The sequence below is a fragment of the Schistosoma mansoni genome (genome assembly GCF_000237925.1).
Source record: "Schistosoma mansoni, WGS project CABG00000000 data, supercontig 0049, strain Puerto Rico, whole genome shotgun sequence".
NCBI classification, from domain to species: domain Eukaryota; kingdom Metazoa; phylum Platyhelminthes; class Trematoda; order Strigeidida; family Schistosomatidae; genus Schistosoma; species Schistosoma mansoni.
The window spans coordinates 756,925-773,306 of NW_017386028.1; the positions used below are offsets into that span (position 1 = coordinate 756,925).

A 16,382-nucleotide genomic window follows, 5' to 3' on the forward strand; every position below is an offset into this window, starting at 1 on the left:
AAAGAACATATTACACCGAGAAATGGAGACAGACATGAGAAGAATGAACAAAAGTTGAATAGAACTAGAAAGGAAGGCTGAGGACAGACTGGGTTGGAGAATGCTGGTCGGCTGCCTATGCTCGACTGGGGGTAACAAGCGTAAGTAACTAAGTAAGTAAGGAAGTCTAGGATATTCTAAAGATAATAAAAATGAATGTTGTGACCAGTAAGATTTTCAACTTGACTAACCTAAATTTAGTTTTATTTTGGCGTACGTTTAAGTTTTTATATTTCTGTCTACATACATCCTTTCACTTAGATCTTGACTTTTATGGAGATTTATTATTCAATATCAATTTTTATTATGAAAAAATAATAATGTAGAATAATCTGAATGATTAATTACTGAATAGTTAATTACTTATCTTATTTAGCCTGTATTATAATACCATAAATAGCGTCGACCACAAAATTTTAAAAGGTCACTAAGAGTTTGATGTCGATGAAGTCGACAACATCAACGAGAAATAAAAAAACAACAACATGAAATTCCGACAGAAATAAATAAAAAAATCAAAACACGTGAATTCATTTGTACTTTTAGTTGATCTTTCAAAAATATTTTTGATCCAAAGAGAGTATAAAAACATTGTAATGATAATAAGAGGAAAGTTGATGATTGTTTATTATTCATTATCCATAATAAAGTATGTTATCATCATATACGTTTTATCAGTTAGAAATATTAGTTTCGTAGAAATAAATTTATTTCAAATATAATTTTAATAGTTGAGATCATGAGTCAATTGAAGCTAGACCACCACAGTAAACCTGGAAGCACTGGACGGCCGTTTTGTTCTATTGTGGGAATCCTCAGCAAATTGCATCCACGATCCCGCCTCGCGATATTTGAATCTAGGACCTACCAGTCTCACGCTCGAGAGCCTAACCTCTAGACCACTGAGCCAGCATCCAGCGATGGTAATGTCTAACGTAAAAACTGACTCACGAAATTGAGCGACCCATTCACAATAGGACGAAACGGCCGTCAAGTGCTTCCAGGTTTTCCATGGTGGTCTAGCTTCAGTTGATTCATGATCTTAACTATTAAAATTACTATCATATCCACAAAATGCACTCCTGATATTAATCAAATATAATTGTCTCTGATTTTATTCTACTTTATTTTTTCTTTTTTATATTTGGCATTTTACTGTACACAATTCGTAGTTATGTTATGGTGTGGGCTACTTATATCCACATTAGTAGTATATGGTAATGATCAAGCCTAGAATGTATTTTGGCAGAAGATCGATAAGGAAAGAACAGAAACGAAGCGCAATTGATATGAAAATGAATGAACAATGAAATCAGAGAAGATGAATTGATATTTACAGAAGGAACAGTTAAGGTTGAGACAATTGGTTGTTATTTTGCAAATTAACTATTTGCTGTATGATTATCAGATTTTAGTTAGATAGTTTGTAATTTATGCTTTCATACGATCGATTGTTCCCATTCGTATTCTCATTCACTACAATGTAACAATTCAATAACCAATTCTATATATCATATAAGTATAGTAGGTTCCTAGTAAAAGTAAATTTATTCAGTCTTAAATAATTCAGGACCCAAAGAAGATAGATATGTAATGGAGACATTTTACTTCATGACATTACGGCAGTTAAAGGAACCTTTTCATGACGAGAAACAAAATAAGGTTAGCATAATAATTACAATTTCAGTGAAAAGCAAAATATGAAGAATAAAGTTCAGAAAGAATAAAATAAATAAATTGATATGTTTATGAATAACTTTAAACTTCATTACTTAAGGTCTGTAATTCGGTATTATAGGTATATACGGAATATTTTTGTCATATTTTTTGAAACGATGCATGTCATAGATGTCCGCTCGTCGAGGAGCATAGGCTGCCCACCAGCACTCTTTATTGAACTCCGTCCTAAGAATCCTTTCCAGTTATTATTCATTCTTTTGATGCTTGGTTCAATGGAGCTGATCTATTTGGTATTTACTAAATATTCATGCAGATAATTTTCGTAAGATTAACGTTGTAAAGTCAATGTAATTTTTCGTGTACAATCTAACACATGTATATCGTAGTTACTCACTTACGTCTGTTACCCCCAATGGAACATAGGCTGCCGACCAGCATTCTCCAACCCGCTCCGTCCTGGGCCTTCCTTTCTAATTCTATCCAACTTTTTCTCATTCTTCTCACGTATGTCTTCACTTCTCGCTGTAATGTGTTCTTCGGTTTTTCTCTTTTCCTTCGGCCTTCAGGATTGCACGTGAGAGCTTGCCTTGTGTCTTAGTTAGATGCTTTTCTCAATGTGTATCCTATCCACATCCAGCGCTTCTTCCTGATTTCTCCCTTCACTGGAATCTGGTTTGTTTTGTCTCATACAGTAGAATGTCACTGATAGTGTCTGGCCAACGGATCTGAAGTATTTTGCGTAAACAACTGTTAATGAACACTTGTGTCTTCTGGATGATGGCTTTTGTAACTCTCCAAGTTTCCGCCCCGTACAGTAGAACTGTCTTGATATTTGTATTAAAATTTTTGATCTGGGTGCTGGTTGACAATCAATATTGCTTCTTGTTCTTGAAGCAATATAAAGAAGAGAAGATAATCAAAACTAATTTGCCTTCATACACTAAGCTATAGACATTTATAAGAACTCTCGTCTAAATTAGAGCGAATAGTTTCACAGTATTTGACATTTAGCATCAATGGTTACTCAATAAAATTTATACGAAATTTAACAATCACAAATAACATGTTTTACAATTATAGAAACTATTCTACAATCAATTTCGATCATGGTTAATTTCGGTCAAACCCTTTCATTAACTTACTTAACAGACGTCGGCATTTGGGTAATAACAATTCGCATATCCTTTGTACTGTTATTGTTGTGAGCAAAACACTATTTGGGGACAATCGAATGTATTTAAGCACAAATTACAGACTATCTCACTAAATTCTACTAATCATGCAGCAAACAGTTAATTTGCAAATTAACAACCAATTGTCTCAATCTTCACTGTTTCTTCTGTAAATATCAGTTCATCTTCTCTCATTCCATTGTTCATGCATTTTCCTACCAATTGCGCTTCATTTCAGTTCTTTCCTTATCGATCTTCTGCCAAAATATATTCTATGTCTGACCATCACCATATACTACTTATATGGATGTAAGTAGGCCACAATACATTATGACCACTAGAGTACATGACACTCTAGCCAAAATGTTGATTGCTGAGGTATCATTCGATGACTTATACGCCTCCCCAAATATGTATGCACTCAAATCCTATTATATCAGCTTTTGTTTCGTTTGTTGTGACCTTATTCAATTTGACTATAAATTGCCTATGTATTTGCTTGCTACTCACTCATTCGCTTGCTGCTCGCTCGCTCGTTGATGTTGGCTCAGATGCTGGTAGCTTTCTGACCTGACTTATTTGGCAATAAACTATAGTTGCTGCTTCTCTTTGCCTTTTGATTTTATGCACCGTTAAGATTGGTATTATCATGGTTATCAAGGTGAACGATTAACGAAGCAAGGCACTACACTATTATGTATTTAACTGTTGAAATATTATTTTTTTAACTATGTGAACAAACATCCAGCTTGATGTGAAGTAGTCATTAAAACCAATTCATTGAATATCCCCCCCCTAAATTGAATCAACATCACCAAACATAATGATAGACAGTGGAAATAATTCTCTCACACAGTGTACATTAGGTTAGGATATTTATACTTTTTTTAGGACAAATCTCCTCAAAGGTGGTCAGTCAGTCAGCCAGCTACAACGTAGGACCAGTCACATTTATGCATCGGTCCAAGATGCCATACCTCGTTAGCACAACAACATGAACACCGGATTCATAGAAGTAGTTAATTTGGTGGTGGTAATATGTAAAAGAAAGGTTGTATATAAGGATATAGTATAGGAAGGAAGAACGTTATGAAGCAATTTTAATCTCAAGGTTTAAGGGAAGATAAAGAGTGTATACACCGACGCCATTGTGACCGATTATGAGTCATGCCACCTAAAGTCTCCAACCATTGGTTACGATAGTCCCAACCAAGTAGTCTGCATCTGCCAACATGGCTCAGACTAGAAGGCAGTAACTCTACAGTCCATAAAATTATGCTTTCACTATCAAATTTAATTTCTACCTGTCATTTAAAGAAAAACTCTAAAAAAATTTATTAACACTTATGCTTAACAAGAAGAATCAGGGTTGGTTTACTTCACTATCTAATTTCTCATAATCTAAATATGAACTGAATTTAGACCAACTGACATTTAACAGAATCAGAATCAGTTGGGTTTTTATATTTTTACATATAGGCTAAAAGATTACATACATATCGCCTTATCAACCAGATTATTTCATATTCAATATTATAAAAAAGGAGCCGGCCAACCAAAAAGAAAATGTATATTGTTGGACGTAAATTGTGGGGAAATGTTTCTAAACTGCAACTACGAATGTTTATTATATATACCATTATTAGAATGAATACTGTTACAGTAAATATGATGTGAACATTTACTTTAATTACTATATGTACATAATAAGTTTAGTGAATATATATATGTAGAAATAAAAGAGGAGGAATGTATGTGTAAAATTATCAATAATTCAGATGTTTATTAGAAGAGGGTTTTGTGGAGATTTTTAGTAATTTTATATAGTTGAAATCATGAGTCAATTGAAGCTAGAACACCATGGAAAACCTGGAAGCACTTGACGGCCGTTTCGTCCTATCGTGGGACTACTCAGTAGTGATCATCTGCTATCCCGCTCGTGGGATTCGAACCCAAGATTTTCGGTCTCGCGTACAAACGCTTAACCTCTAGACCATTGAGCCGACATCAAACGGTGTGTGCGCACTGCTGAGGAGTCCCATAATAGGACGAAACGGTCGTACAGTGCTTTTAAGTTTTCCATGGTAGTCTAGCTTCAATTGACTCATGATTTCATCTATATAAAATTTAGATGTTTGATTACATTTCTTCAAAAACGTTTGGATCAGATTGCCAGCTGAAATGTTGAATTTACTTCAAATTCATTCGTTGAGATTTTACATATACATTCTTCCTATTTAATGTCTCATGTCAATTTGGCGCCCAAATACTGTGAAACTGCTCGATTAAATTTAAACAAAAGTTCTTATATATATGTAGAAATGTTGATGGTACTGAGTCATTAACAAAAATCTTTCTAAATAAGACTAAACTATGCATAGCATAATGTGATTTCATCCCTTTTCTTTGCATAAATCTATAACACTATGAGGAAACTAAATTAATTATGAAATCGATTTGATAGAAAAATAGATAATGATACTTGACTTTTAAGTATGATATCCATTAGTTACTTTCATATAACTTCAGTTATGCTTTATTTCCTTCTCAACAATAACGAAATTAAAAAATAAATGCACTCCTAATAGAGGTCTATTTCAACTCAATGCGTTACTCAAATGGAAACAAGTTGACCTGTAATTTAATAGTTGAATTAATGAGTCAATTAAAGCTAGACCACCATGGAAAACCTGAAAGCACTGGACAGTCGTTTCGTCCTAGAATGGGACTTCTCAGTAGTACGCATCCACTGTTGGATGTCGGCTCAGTGAACTAGAAGTTAAGCGTTCGTACGCGAGACCGAAATTCCTGGGTTCGAATCCCACGAGCGGATCGTGGATAGGCCACTGCTGAGGATTCCCTCGGTTGGACCAATCGACCGTCCAGTGCTTCAGTGCTTTTCATGATGTTCTAGCTTTAATTGACTCATGAATTCAACTGCTCAATTACTACAATCACTACAAAACCCCTTTCCGATAAATATCATACTGTATGCAGAGACATAGCCTGTTGGATATATATACGAAGCTACAAAGTTGATTATGTTTTGAATGAGAAACAGATTTGAAAATGATAGATTCTTATGAAGCATTATATCTAATAATATGTATAAGATCATCTTGGGAAGTTTATTTGAGACTTAAGTTTTCATATTCAAAAATTTTCTGTACACAACAGTGAGCAATGAATCTAATAATTAACATGAATCGATTTTTGTATTCAACTCTGGACGTATTCATTGACATGTCATAATATCATTATGGCCTAGTTAAGTAATTACATCTATTTGGTGAACTCGAATTTTCATAGTTGAAATCATGAGTCAATTGAAGCTAGACCACCATGGAAAACCTGGAAGCACTGGACGAACGTTTCGTCCTATTATGGGACTCCTCAGCACTGCGCATCCACCATCCCACACTTGCGAGATTGGAACCCAGGACCTACCAGTCTCGCTCCAGAGTACTTAATCGCTAGACCACTAAGACGGCATCCAACGGTGTTAATGTCTAACTTCAACCAACCCACGATTTTGAGCAACCGTTCACCAATTGTCTTCAGTGAGTTGGTATCTCTACAACAGACTTGGTTGAACTGCACTGGTCACTGCTTCCCGCTAGAAATAGCTTAAGTTATACCAAATAAAATATATCCAGTTTTAATGATTGAAAAGTTCAATATCATGTCAGAAAATCAATCAGAAGTATATTCATGATGCAGAAGAAACAATCAGTTAACTAAATAGGTTATCAAAAATGATAAATATATAAACAAACTGATGTAAAATTAATATAAACAAATTGATATGTTGATAAGCTTTGAAGGCATCTTTCTTGACAGGTTAACAACAACTAAATAAGCCATAGCAGTTTTTAAGTAATAAATTACTATTTCATGTTCTTTTTTTCCAGCAACTTAAATTTTGTTTCTTTTTACTGGATTTTCCACCTGCTCCTTTCTCTATGTAGTTACCAAATTTAAGTTGAATGCGATAAATCACTTCAAAAGAAAACGTGATCATAAGTCTATGTGCAGTGACCATTTCACTTACTTACGCCTGTTACCCCTCATCGAGGAGCATAGGCTGCACAACGGCATTCTCCATCCAACCCTGTCCTGAGCAATCCTTTCTAGTTCTTTCAAGTTGCTATTCATCCTTTTCATATCTGCTTCTATTTCCCAAAGTAATGTATTCTTTGGCATTCCTCTTTTCCGCTTCCCTTTCGGATTCCAAGTTAGCGCTTGCCTTGTAATGCACATTGTTGATTTCCTTAATGTATGTCCTATCCACTTCCAACATCTTTTCCTAATTTCCTCTTCAGCTCGAAGCTGATTTGTCCTCTCCCATAAAACGCTGTTGCTGATAGTATCCGACTGGTGAATATTGAGTATTTTCCGGGGACAACTGTTTTTAAATACTTGTACCTTCTTGACGATGAATGTAGTAGTTCTCCACGCTTCAGCTCCTCACAGTAGGACTGACTGTGTTGACGTTCGTATTGAAGATTCTCACTTTGAAATTAGTTGACAGTTGTTTTGCGTTCCATATGTTCTTCAATTGTAGAAATGCTGTCCTTGCTTTGCCAATCCTCGCCTCTACATCTGCATGAGATCCACCTTGTTCATCAAAGATGCTTCCCAGGTACGTGAATGTTTCCACCTCTTCCAGAGTTTCGCCATCAAGTGTGATTGGCTTGGTGTTCATCGTGTTCTATTTGAGAATATTGCTTTTTCCTTTGTGTATGTTGAGGCCTATTGATGCAGAGGCTGCTGCGACATTTACTGAAAGGAAATGATTTAATGAAACTAAATACAGTATACCATATTAACAGATTCTCTATATTTAGTTATTTTAGTATCGAACAAAGGTTTTAATAGTTTGTCACAGATTCATCATTGTCTAGAACAAGAAAATAGATTATTGTTTGTTATCCAAATTTTTCATTTTAATTACCCACTTTAAAGTCATGCATAACTTTACTGAATGGAATGCAACACTATAATTGCTTGTTTTTTTTTCTTCTTCGGAAAATATGACAAATCGCCCTTGTGAAAGTCAACTACATTCAACTAATTCTAGACAGCTGCCTTTTAAATATCAAAATTTTAACTAGATTACGAAACGTTAACCTTCACCCTTCCTAAATTCCACCATCTCAACGATTTCACTCTCTCTCTCCCTGTTTCCCAGTCCAGTTAACTTCCTAATAAACACTTTTTTACAGACATAATCGATTAATTTTCATTGATTTAGTCGGAACTTTGTAAAAAAAAACAGAGGAAGGAATAGGACATTGATCTAATGACCAAATGGATGACTGGATATATATATTTGTATTAGCACACAATATAACATAATAATGAATGTGCATATTTCTATGGTGAATAAGGAAGAAATTTTTTAAGTGAACCAATCAAAATTTATCACTAAGTGATATACGGGCTGAAATAGAAATCTCAATATACACAATGATATATCTTAAAGTAATTCCATTTTTACAAATATATACAAAATTTATAAGATGGTAATCAAAACAATTTGGTGTAAATATATAGTAGAAACTGTTTAGAAGCATATACTAGAAACTATATTCTCAAATACAATTACATTTGAATAAAGAATCTTCTGTGTGAATTGTACTGACTGCTTCTATCCATTTATTACAAAGAATCTATAGTAACTTCGGTAAGTCTTGGATAAATATTTTGATGAAGTTACATTTGGGATTGATTTGTTAAAATATCTTCTGAAGGTGTTCAGTAAAAAAATTGTTTCCTTTTCTGTTAGTTATTCATTAAACAGTTACATTTGAAAATTCCTTTCTTTGAAAGATGTCATTAACGCCCTCATAGATAGCTTTATATTACTCTTGAATTGAATAAGTGATATCGTCCCGATTATTTGAACTGACGTATCTGATGTGAGATTCAAAAGTGTAACCTAATTCAAAGCAATTAGTCGATTTTGCGAATCTCGGTAGAGCAATGAAAAGACCGAGTTATATATTTCAACTCCGTCTTCTCATTGCTCTATCGAAAATTGTAATCTAACTATTGAAAATTGAATTGTTATGATTATGCAATCACTATCGTGCAAGATAATATCTAAACTGATGTTCAAGTCCTCATTAGTGAAGGACAAGTTTTTATACAATAATTTGACTATATGAGTTGTTCACAAAATTAATCTCTTAAACGTTTAAATCCATATCGAAGCTCGTACTGTAATATGAAGAGAAGATATACAATAACGGTGTTTTAGAGCTATTCAACTCAAAAGAATACCTGAAAATTTGTACGGAACTTATGTAATTCATCTAGCATATTACTATTAAATAATGATGATATCTTAAATGTTGAGATGGAGGAGAAGATTTGTAGCTCAGGTGGATGATTTTCATGGAGTGTTGTTCTCTGAGCTGGATGGATTGGTCATGGAGCTTTCATCGTCCTTCTAAACGACACTTCAGAGCAAACTATTAGTACAAGCTATTATTTTTATTTTATAACTAATTCTAATGAATGAGTAGTCATCATTATAAATGGAAAAACAAAAATACGTAAGTGTGTAGAAATATTACAATTGTACTAATAATGATGGACGTCAAACGAATTCTGGGCAAAAATCTTTTAACACAAATAATTGATAGTGAATAAATGAAACATAACCTCCTTCAAGATACTGACAAACTCAACGAATTCAACATAGAGCTCAACAACAGGTTCCATACCCGAAGTTTCTGCTGATGATGTCGTTCAGAAGGACGATGAAAGCTCCACGACCAAACCATCCAGCTCAGAAAACAAAACTCCATCAATATCTTAAATGTAAATTGAAAATTCAATACATTAACTGTTTACCAGTATTTGTTTATTTTGTTTGATTGTCATTTGTGGATATTTCATGTCTTTGCAAATCATGATATGACCTATATTTACTAAACTTGATTGTTTCTATGGCTGTCTTGTAATCATTACTTACTTAATTACTTACGCCTGTCACCCCTCGCGGTGGAGTATAGGCCTCACATCAGTATTCTTCATCCAACCCTGTCCTGGCAGTTTTTTCCAGTTATCTCCAGTTGTCAAATATTCAACCCATAAGTCAATTCTTTCTGAAGGGAAATCTATATATCTTTCATATTAATTTGCTTCCTTTCCAACAAAACTAGTACTTTCAGAAGAAAGTTCTATGTCTATCAGATTGGTTAACCTAAGGAGGAATTTTTCAAAGAATGTTACAGATAAATGATTACGAAAGCATCAGTCACTCACAACGTAGAACCTCGTACGTGCGTACATCAGTTCGAGTTGCCATACCACATAAGCGCAGAGATGCAGTTGTCGATTCAAATCCCATAGTGGTAGAAGTAGTAAGAGTGTAAGCATTAATGTGAAAGATTAGGGTTTAAAGATCTTATTGAAGGAGTATAATCCAATGAAATAAATTCGAAAAGAGAAAAAAAAGATAGAGACATGAATAATTCAGAAGATTAGAATTTGGTGGAACACAAAGAGTGGATGCACTTTCGCCATTGCAAACGATTTTGAGCCATGTCATTCAAGGTCTTCAACCATCGATTGCTATCATTAGCAAAGCATATATTGTTAATAATGCTTTAAATTTGTAGTCAGATAGTATATTATGCATTGAATTATAATTACATGCCTAAGTGTTTATATTGGTCACAGTGATGCAATTGTATTCACCTTTTGTTTCCTCCTCAATCCTGTTCAATATTACCTTAAAATTTGGATTCTATCAGTAAACTTCAGTTGCCTAGAGGAAAATTTCAAATAATAGCTTTTCTCGGAAGATCCTATAAAGGACGTTTATAAATACAAATGATCTAGGCAATTGCTTTTCGTAAACAAACGCATTTATGAGTATTTTGCTGCTTAATGTATCCTAAAATACGAACTACCTAGTCAAATTCCTGACACTTACAATCCTGAACAACTGAACAAAAAATCGAAGCAGATAAAAGTTGGAGAAAAACTTCAACTTTCAATTTTACTTCATATAAATAAGATTAGTTATTTTCTTAAGCTGATAGCAACAACAAAAATGAGATGCGAGTACATCTAGCTGACGAGTCCCAAATAGGACGAAATGCGCGTCCTAGATTCCACTGCTAGTCACTATCCATCTTTGCTTATAATGCTTGTGAATTTAGGCTATATCGAGGCAATACGCACAGTATGCACATATGCCAATTAGAGACTGACCAGTTGCAGTCCTAACACATCGATGGGAAGATTCAAACAAACAATACTAAGTGAATTTGAAAATGAATATGCTTTTAACATAGATACTTAACTTGGTAATTAACAAGTCCTTTAACCAATATTGGCTATGGAAGGTAGGGATACTTAGTTTCCAGATTTCTTTTGTTTTACTGAGTCATTCATTAAAACATTGACCGGTTAAATTTACTTTCATACATTTTTTGTGCTTTGTGGAGAATTTACCAAATGAATATTGATTTCATCAGTTTGTAATTTATCTTTCCACACTTTAAACTTATACCCAGGGAAACAAGATTTTCAATAAATGATAAGAATTACCGAAGTACATTAAGACAATAGACCATAAACAACATTATTTTCAGTGATTCATTAGTTTCCACCATTTGGATAATAAAAAGCTAAATGATCTTTAGACCATATGAATCACCGAAAAACAACCATTTGAATGAATGCATAATAAACGTCAACACTAGAAGGGTTTTTGTGGTGTTTATATGAACTAATAATGATTCCTTCCGTCTAAATCAGAGCAAATAGTTTCACAGTATTCGGGCGCCGAGTTGATGTAAGGACATTAAATAGGAAGAATATATTTGCAAAATCTTAGCGAGTGAATTTGAAGTAAATCCAACGTTTCGCCTGGCAATCTGATTCCTTTGTACTTGATGAACATCTGATTTTGAATTTCAAATACAGTACGTTTGTTTGTGATCATCTAATACTTCTTGGTTAAATTGAGTTATTTCTGAGATTCTTAGTTTGTACTATAATTCAAATACTATTAATTGTAAGATCCATTTTGAAGGTTTTGAATGTGAAAATCCCTCCATGCATACATTTGTAACTTGTTCTTATTGGTTTCTTTAGTTGTACACTTTGTCAGCCTTTTTGATGCTATTTCAGATGGTAATATTTTGTTTTATTATAGTTTTCTCTGAGTTTCTATTGTTTCTTCTTGAGCTGTATTTATGTTGTTTTAGTTGATACTTAATCTTGGCAGCAGCCATATTGATTGTTCCTCCTTTGATTATGTTACTTGAGTTGACTGGGATTGTGCATTTTCATTGTGAATTAAATCACTTTTCCAGAATTAGAAACACTTTGTATTATAAAGCCACAAACTATTATCTTTTAAATTCAATTAGTATTACTTGTTTGAATATTTCCATTGATGTTTAGGACTGCAACTAGTCAGTCTCTTATTGGCATATGTGCATACTGTGCGTATCGCCTCGTTATAGTCTTATTTCACAAGCTTTGTAAGCAAAGATGGATAGTGGCTAGCAGTGGAATCTAGGATACGCGTTTCGTCCTATTTAGGACTCGTCAGCTGAATGTACCTGCATCTCAGAGTTGATGTTCACTCTGGGACTCGAACCCAGTACCTTTCGCAGTATACCCAGCATCTTTTGTATGGAATTTTACTTGATCTATCCAGAAAAGATAGAATAACACTTATCTTTTGGCACGCTCGATCGATTATTGAGAGAACAATTATTGATTGAATAACTGAGTGGTAATATTTGTTTAGAACCGTTATTTCCCCAATCACCTTGTTCTGATTTCAAAGGGACGATAACGCGTGAATAATCTACTCAGACAGTTATTCTTCAGCCAAACCTCAGTTTGGATCTTACACTAATCATCACAGTTTTTAATAAAGTTTCTTGATATTTCACACAGCTTCACAAGATCTATTTTGTAAGATAAATTCATATAAACAACAGCTGTTTTCAAATGCACTTTAACATACATTTTCCTTTTTACAAAATTATCTAAATGTCTAGTTTTGTTTAAATAAAGTGGGGAAAAGAAAACTGTCTACATCAATCATCTACATATACTAAAATGTTAATAACATATATTGTTACATGTTATTGTACTAATAATGTTACAATTTAATTGATAAAATCTTATTTGGATACATCTCATGGAAAAGTGACACATGATAATGATCGATAATTAAAATATGATCTGAAATTTAATGATAATAATCATGGATCATTTTTATATTTTATGATGAACAGCTTATGTTAACACTTTGCTTGTACGGATATCATCAACCCAAAGGCTAGGATGGGTTAAGTCATAACTTGATGATTTGCACATGTTTCAAGTGACTAACTGTGTCATCATCTCTTTCAATTATTCTTCTTTTATTTAATTACCTGTTCATATAGCCAAAATCATTGTAAAATATTTACTTTCTTACGCCTGTCACCCCTCGTTCAGGAGCATAGGCCATCCACCAACATTCTTCATACAACTCTTTCCTCCATTCTCTTTTCCAGTTGTTTCCAGTTCTTATTCATCATTTTCATGTCTGCTACCAATTCCCGACGCATTGTATTCTTTAGCTTCCCACTTTCCGTTCCCCTTCAAGATTCCAATTTAGCGCTTGCTACGTGGTGCAGTTTGATGATTTCTGTAATGTACGTTCCACTCACCTTCAATGTGTTTTCCTAATTTCTTCTTCAAATGGAAGGTGGTTTGTTCTCTCTGACAGTAGATTGTTGCTGATGATATCCGGTCAACGGACAATTAGTATCTTGTATAGAAACTTGTTTATAAATACTTGTAGTAGTTGTAGTAGTTCTTAAAGTTTCAGCTCCATACCATATAGCTAACTGTCTCGACGTTCTTATTGAAGGTTCTGATTTTGTTGTTGGCTTTCAGATAGTTGTTTTGAGTTCGAGATATTGTTCAATTGTGAGAGTGCTCCCCTTGATTTTGTATTCCGTGCATTTACATCTGCATCAGATCCTCCTTGTTTATCGATGATGCTGACCAGGTACGAGAACGTTTCCACCTCTTCCAGAGTTTTGCCATCAAGTGTTACTGCATTGTGAATAAATTCCACCAAATTCGACTAAACGTATTCAAAATATATATTAGTTTTAAATTTTGCAGATTTTTGAATTTAAATTATATTTTCTAAATATATGGCTTTTTTCGAAAGCCCTTTTAAATTGATTTATCAGTACCGGGTTGTGGAGACTGTTAAGTTTTGATTGAAGTCATGAATCAATTAATATTAAACCACCAATGAAAACCTGGAAGAACCGGATGGTCATTTTGTCCTAGTATGGGACTCCTTAGCAGTGCTCATTAATATGTCTTAGAAACAGATAATGAAATAAACAAAGATTATTGCATATGAAGTATTTACATGATCCTGTATGATAGAGGAACTTTAGAAAAATGGATTTCAACAATATGTGACATTTCAGGGTGCAAATATCAAAGTTTAACACAATATTGTGGTGTACATTTTACTTTACTATTAATTATAAGGGACTTTTGGACAGTAACAGAACCAAACAATAATCCCTTGTTAATATTTACTTATATTTATGTCAAAAAGCTTGCAGTTAAAATGTTAGTACTTAAACTCTAATAACAAGTAGTAACTAGCCAGTAATAAATTTATAGGTGTTTTAACAAACAGACGGTTTCTGAACACTTACTTAATTACGCCTGTTACTCCCAATGGAACATAGGCTGCCGACCAGCATTCTCCAACCCACTCTGTCCTGATCCTTCCTTTATAATTCTATCCAGTTGTCGTTCATTCATCTAATATCTATCTCTATATCTCGACTTAATGTGTTCTTCGGTCTTCCTCTTCTCCTTTGGCCTTCAGGATTCTATGTGAGGGCTTGCCTTGTGACGTAGTTGGGTGATTCTGAACACAGTAAGATCATTTCAAAGTTACATATTTCATTAGTTTTCTTTTCAGGCTGATAAACACATGACCAAATAAAATATGAGCAAAAATAAGACAATACACGTCACGTACGCAGAAAAAAGATCACACTAACAAAACAACCTAATTTAGTTTGACTTAAAGTTTTGTAGTAGGAATATAGTACCTATGTAAGTTGAAAGTTTACTGCTTATTAAAGATCATTTGGTTAAAATGTTCGTTAAAGTACACTGTTATTATAGCTTGCGTAAGAAATAACAAACTTGATCGAAATCCAGATAGATTTTTGAAAAGTACATCTCATGTGATCAAGTATTGTTCCAATACATATCTTAGACTGGTTATTTTTCAAAATAAGGGCTTTTCTTTTTGAAATTATTACTACAGTTATATCATAGTAAATAATAATAATAGGGCAAGAAAAGTTTCTAAAAGTTTGACCAAAGCTACCATAGTAAATGGAGATGGAGTATTACTCACTTACTTACGCCTCTTACTCCCAATGGAGCATAGGCCGCCGACCAGCATTCTCCAACCCACTCTGTCCTGGTCATTCCTTTCTAGTTCTATCCAGTTTTTGTCCATTCTTTTCACGTCTGTCTCCATTTATCGATGTAATATGTTCTTTGGTCTTCCTCTTTTCCTTTGTCCTTCAGGATTCCATGTAAGGGCTTGTCTTGTGACGCAGTTGGTGAGATGGAGTATTATATTCACTATATATATATATATATATATATATATATATATATATATAAAGAAACTTCAAATTAATGAAGTAGAACGGTTGATAATCATAAATGTTTGTTACCTTGTGTATCAAAATATATTGGTATTGTAGTGTATGCTACTTATATTGACATACGTAGTATACAACGATAGTCAGGAATAGATTATTTGACAGCAGAATGTCGAGAAGATCGAGAAGGAAAGAACGGGGGTAGAAAGCGATTGGTATGGAAATGAAGGAAGAGTGAAGTCTTAGACAATTGATTGACATTTTGTAAATTAAGTAATGACTGTATGATTCTCAGATTTTACTAAGATATTCTGTAATTTTGTGTTCAAATACATTCAATTTTCTCCACTTGTGTTCTTATTCACTACAATATTATTCAACTTCAACCCATAAGAAAATTTTTGTAAAATGACTTAATTGATCATTATTATCAGAATGGGGTTTTGTGGAGATTGTAGTAATTTTTAATAGTCGAATTCATGAGTCGATCAAAGTTAGAGTACCATGGAAAACCTAGAAGCACTGGATAGTCGTTTCGTCCTAGTACGAGACTCCTCAGCAGCGTGCGTCCACAATCCCATCCAGTGGTTTCAGGTTTTCCATGGTTGTTGGTCTAGCTTTAATCGACTTATGAATTCAACTAATAATTATTTATTTATTACTGATTGAATTTGGTGTATTAGTCACTGAACCATGACAATGTATGATGATTGACTTATATTATATGACATTATCATGTAAACCAGAATTCTTACTGAATACTTTGAAGTATTCATATTCATCATAAAACTTGAGACTT

At 33.6% G+C, this 16,382-nt stretch overlaps 1 protein-coding gene across 1 annotated transcript in view; it reads left to right on the plus strand.

The window, feature by feature from the left end:
- Positions 1 to 8,397: 8,397 nt before the first annotated feature.
- The window catches only part of Smp_161510 (hypothetical protein), a gene marked incomplete at its 3' end in the record, with an annotated part of 62,129 nt that continues 54,144 nt past the window's right edge, over positions 8,398 to 16,382 (plus strand). The window contains exon 1 of the mRNA XM_018790605.1: positions 8,398 to 8,577. The remainder of the gene's footprint in view (positions 8,578 to 16,382) is intronic.